We start from the raw sequence: 6551 nt of genomic DNA on the forward strand, positions 1-6551 counted from the left end.
GATTGTAAAAAGAGCAAACATGTGAATGCATGTGGATTTTTGCTCTCTAATGGTGTTTTCTTTTCTGGCATAAATGCTGCATTTATTCTGCCTTTTACCTTTCTTTGTGTTCTTTTCTGAAAAAAATGTAGTTTGGTCGTGTTCTTTTCTAATAATGTTACCCTAAAACCCTGAAGATATGCTACATGTTTCACCCTCAATTTTATCAAAGGGTTAGAAATGCACCACTTTTTTTGTAAGCAAAAAGTATAGTTTTTTAATATTTAGTAGCTACATAAAAGAAAATTGCATAAATGGTAATGATTTTGTTCTATTGTGATCGTTATGAGGGTATGGGTAACATTTAATAAATGGTACACAATAGCGGAGTTCATTATTAAGTGCGAATGGTCTAGCATCATTGTAAATGCAAAATTTTACCGTAATCCAATAACAAAATACACACAAAAACCTTTACAATTTTGCATTTACACTTTCGCAAGACCATAAGCATCAAACACTGAACTCCGCTGATATATAGGCAACATTTTGTGTCAGAAAAGAAAACACCATAAGTGTGATCACAAACAGTGTTGCCACAACCTCAAAATATTTGTAACCAAGTTTGTTTTAAAAAAATAACCAAAAGGCTAAAAAAGTAACCAAAAAAAAAAATTATTGGAAACGTCATGTTTCTAACTTTTTTTTTAAAAAAATATGAACACAGTATGAAATTTTATTTTTTTCTTAATACGCAGGTTTTTATACTTCAAGAGGTGAATAACATTTCATTAGCTCATATGGCTACACAATTTTTTGACAAATTATGTTATTTTATGTTTATTTAATTTGTAAATCCTAAATAAAATGCAAACATATTTTCGGCCATTTTCACAATGTACGATTATTTCATTGTTAACGGAAAATTAACTAACTACCGATTTACGTTTCACCATCATTTGATTACTTAACGAAAGCATTCAGTAGAAACATTTGTTTACGGAAAGTAATGTAATGAGAGATTGAAATATAAAAATTTTCTAAAAATTTGTGTTTTATTAGTTGTATAATAAAAAAACTTATAAAACTCAAAAATATTAAGGTAACTAACTGTAAAATTTCAAGTATACATATTGCGCATTTATAGGAAGAAACAAACTGAAAACCAACAATTAAAAATGAACATTTGTTTGGTTTGTATTTGATACTGAAGTGCATTATCTGGATCACGCCGTGCAAAATTTCTTTACATTTTTAAAAATTACAAATTTTACAAAAATATAAATGTTGTTTTTCCATGTTAATTTATTATATTTCTTACAATTAAGATGCTAACCGGCGAAGCAACTTTGTTGTTTAATAGTGTCAGTTAAGAATTAATCGTACATTGTGAAATTCAGATTAGTCTATCTTGCGGTTAAAGTTCACGTTAACTTATAATCGTACATTGTGAAAATGGCCGTTAAACAGACTAGAAATCGTATAAATTCTTGGTATGTATTTTGAATTTTCTAGGCAGTTATCAGAATTTATCAGAGTCAAAAGATATTTCATTTTACACAGCAGAATTATAAAATGTTCTCACCATAGGAAAATTATAATTTACCATAGTACTTTGCTACCGTTTGGTACACGCACTTAGAATATTATGAAAATTAGTTCCTAATCACAAAATATTCTGCAAAATTTTTTCCTCATGACAAAACTTTTTTTTTTAGAATTTTCCTAATACATTTTAATGAGGATAAAGCTAAAAGAGTAAAATTTCAACATTCAACCGTAAGTTAGGCTAATTTGAATTTCACAATGTACGATTAATTCTTAATTGACACTATTTAACAACAAAGTTGCTGTTAAATATAACCGAACAAATTTCGCCGGTTAGCATCTTAATTGTAAGAAATATAATAAAAGAACATGGAAAAACATTTATATTTTTGTAATATTTATAATTTTTAAAAGTGTAAAGCGAAGAAAAGTAAATTTTGCACGGGGTGATCCATATACCACCCGGATATTGCACAAACAACAAATGTGCACTTTTGCTTGTTGGTTTTCAGTAATTGTTGTTCAGTTTGTTCTGTAAATTTTACGGTTAGGTACCTTAATATTTTTGAGTTTTATACGTTTTTTTTTATTATACCACTAAGAAAACACAAACTATTATTTTTTATGCCGTCTTTTAGACAATTTTTTATATTTCAATCTTTCATTACACTATTTTTCGTAAACAAATGAATGCTTTGGTTAAGTAATCAAATGATGGTGAAACGTAAATCGGTAACCGTTGGTTAAACGGTCCCCGTTAAATAAACCGACAGTTAGTTAATTTCCCGGTTAAAATGAAATAATCGTACATTGTGAAAATGGCCGTAAAACGTAAATATATTTTAAAATAATTATTCGCTCTCAAAAATTTTTATATATTTTAAATTTTTTTGGTCGTTAGGATCGTATATTTTAATATTGAAAAATCCGACTATAACAAAATGTTTAAAAAAAGTAACCAAAATGAAAAATAAATACACATCTACACATCAGGAAAATAAATAACCAATTTAGGTTATAAATAACCAAAACGGCAACGCTCATCACAAACAACAAATTGTGTTTGCAAAATTCGAGAGCGAAATTATATGAGAGCGGGTCGTAATGACACAAGCCGCCATAAGAAATTTTTTTGATGCGCATTCTATATGATTTATATTCTTTGGTTAAAGCTAAAAATAGTACACTTGGAGAAAAACTTAATGCATACTTTGTTACTAACGCCATGAAATCTAAAGTAAAATTTGGTTTAGGTGTAAAATCCAAACTAAATAAAGTCAGCAAGCGAAATATTTTTCATAACGCAACTAAAACAGCAACTGCTATCCTAAACAAACAAAAACTTCAAGATCTCAATAATGCTATAACAGCACGAAAAGTTATTCAGAATTCATATCGAGGGAGGAAATCAGAAATTAAAATTCCAAGAATTATCAGTGTTCCTAAAATTGGCGGTTTTCTACCCCTCGTAGCTATACTTACTGCACTTGGAGCATTAGCTTGTTTGGATCATCAATTGCTAGAGCCGTAACCACAGCTAAAAATGGAAGACAGCAACTAGAGGAAAGTATGCGTCATAACAGAGCATTGTATCTTTGTAGGCCTGTATCTCAAACCATATAAAAAGGGCTATGGAATATTTTATAAAAATATATAAAAAAAACTAATAATGCAGCTACCTAATAGACCTCTTACAGATGTGGATTTAAAAATCTTTGGAATGAAATATATTCCTAATTTTAGGGGTGTGTATATGCGAGATAAACTACCTAAAACTCCTCGACGAATAGAGTGAGGCATTATCAACTTGGACAACAATAGAGGAGATGGTACACATTGGGTAGCTTATTATAAAGATAATTATAATATAGAATATTTTGATAGTTTTGGTAACCTACAACAACCTATAGAAACATTAAAATATTTAGGAAATAATATTAAATATAACTATAAAAGATATCAAAAAATGAATGCTTTTAATTGTGGGCATTTATGTTTAAGATTTTTAATACATTTTAAAACTAAATAAATTATAAATAAAAACACATATGATTTTGTTTGTTTATTTCTATTTTATTTATTATCAATATTAAATATATTTATTATCAATTCTTAATAATAATCTATAAACTTTTACATCTGTTTTAATCTTATTTTGCATTTTTTTTACTAATGTCATAACATAGTCGTGTTAAGTCAATCTCTATATCTGTCTCATGTATACCTTTAATTTCATAGAAATTAATATTTGTTTTATTTAAAACAGAGCAAGTTGGAATATAATATTGATTATAAAAATGTAATATTTGTTTTTGTAGAATTGTATTCCAACATAACAATGTTGTTAAAAATACTCCAATTCTAGATAATGATCTCCATGTGTCAGGATCAATTTTAATCTCATTTCTTCCTTGTTTAAATATTATATAGCATATACCATTTTTATATCGAAAGGAATATTCAATATCCCTTATACAATCGTTGTCAATTAGATTTATTAAATCTAAAAATACATTTTGATTTAATGTATTATGTATGTAATCCTATCGATCCAGCTGAATAAATTGTTTGTTTTTGTAATGAAGCCATATCACAGGTTTGAATCCTAACGATATTGAAAATCCACACGAAATCTTTAATTTAAGGTTGAGGAAGTACTCAATTTCAAATATAACATCATATATTTGAGGTTTTCGTGCTCGACCAAGTGCAAATATATTTTTTGTTGTAGTCTCCATTCTCAATGAAATTAAAATGTAAACTGATGGTTTCTTTACTATATAAATCTCTTTATAAAGAAAATATTTTTAAGTCAACTCACAAAAAAATATATATATATATCAAGGTTCTTTAATAAAATTACTTTGAAATTTATAAATTGGAGATTGATTTATGTATGTAGTTGACCCACAAATCAAAATTTTTATAAACTAAAAGAATTTATTTGAATAATCTAAGTATATTTAATTGTATGAACTTGTATATATTATTTTAATAAAGAAATTACATATTATTAAAATTATTGTTTTATTAGAATATAAAAAGAAAAACAATTTAAAATTTGTTTAAAATAAATCATTTATTCATCTTCATCACTGTTCTTCCTTTTACAAGACTGATTGATCAATGGAGATGACAAGTACTTAATTAATTTTTGATATTTTTCTATGATCTTTATAACATTTATTTTTCTCATGTGGAAAAAACAACATCCACACATACCCACAACATCTTCTTTAGAATTATCATGGGGACACGGTTTGTTGTATGTATCAAAATCTGAATATTCTAATTTCAATTCATTTATTAGTTCCAAATGATCTTTGAATATATTTTCAAATTTCAGCTTGATATTTCGATTATATCTGAGTATGGTTTACTTATATGCTTCTCTTATATTCTGAGAAAAAGTAATTTACAATTAAATAATAAATTATTTTATTATTATATATTATTATTATATATATACTCTCAGTAGTAAACATGCTTTTAATAAAACAACCTTCAAATATTTTAGTAAGAAATTTAGATTTTATACAAGTCAATAATGCAACTAAACATGGTTGTTTATTACCTAATTCAATAAGGGCTCTAATAGTGCGACCATCTAATTGTGGAAAAACTAATGTTATGCTTAGTTTGATTGAAAGCCCTAATAGTTTACAATTTAAAAATATTTATTTATACTCAAAATCATTACATCAACCAAAATATCAATATCTTTTATTTCATATTTTATTTCATATTTTATTTCATATTTTATTTATCGTATCATCACAAAATAATGTGAACTATCAATAATTTGTTCAAATCTTAAATCTAAATATTATTTTTTTTTAATTACGTCCCACCACAGTTGGACGAAAAATTATGTTTAATTTATAGATCCTATCATCAGCGCAGGTCTGTTGGATTCCTTCTTCTTAGTCGGATGTAGCCATTACTTCTCATTAATGTTCGTGCAAGTGGGTTTGGGTGAACTTCTAACTTTTTCAAATATGACTCCGCTTGTTTTTTTATTTAATTTTTCACCAGGGAGACACCTATGTCCTTATGAATGTTAATATTTCTCACATACCAAGGCGCTGCTGTTATCATTCGTAATATTTTATTTTGGAATCTTTGAATTTTTCAATATTAGAAGCTGAGGCCGTGCCCCATAATTGAATTCCATAGCACCATATGGGTTTTATTATTGAGCTGTACAGCAAAAGTTTGCAATCTAAACTCAATCTCGAGTTTTTACCAATTAGCCAGTAAATTTGTAGTAATTTTAACTTCATTTGAGTCAATTTCGTATCTATGTATAAGCTTTTTCCAGGTAAGACGTCGGTCTAGATCAGTGATGTTCAAAAATAAAAATGAAGATGTATTGGTGAGAGAGCTACCCAGCAAACATAATGTCAAACACTTAAAATAAGAACAAAATAAAGAATGTTTAGATTTAGAATTTTTACCAGATATAACCGATTTATTAAATGAATGTAATTTAAATTTTAAGGAAATAAAAGAATACACATTATACGACCGAAATTCTCTAAATTTTTTTATTTATTTCTGACTTTGTTGTTTTGTGTTCAATTGTAATTGAAACGCGTGTGTTTGCTTTGCTTCGTCCAAAAACCAACCAACAACAATGCATAATGAATTTCTGAAAAAATGAGACATTTGTTACGCTCTTCTAAAGAGAATAAGAATATGTGTGTTGTTACTCAGCGCGAAAGCACAATGAAATGAACATCATTGGTCTAGATGCAGACCTAGATATTTAATTTCTATTTGTTGAGGTATTATATGATTATTTATTAGGATTGGAGGGCACGATTCTCTACGCAATGTGAATGTAAGATGTATACATTTTTGCTCGTTTACTTTTATTCTCTATTGTTTTAACCACCTTTCTATGTCGAGTATATGGTCTTGTAAAAGTAGAGATGCTTCTTGGGGGTTTTCATGAATGGCTAGTATAGCTGTGTCATCAGCAAAAGTAGATATGTGGGTTCGACTGTTTGTAGGCATATCAC

Source organism: Calliphora vicina, chromosome 4, assembly GCF_958450345.1.
Source record: "Calliphora vicina chromosome 4, idCalVici1.1, whole genome shotgun sequence".
Classification (NCBI taxonomy): domain Eukaryota; kingdom Metazoa; phylum Arthropoda; class Insecta; order Diptera; family Calliphoridae; genus Calliphora; species Calliphora vicina.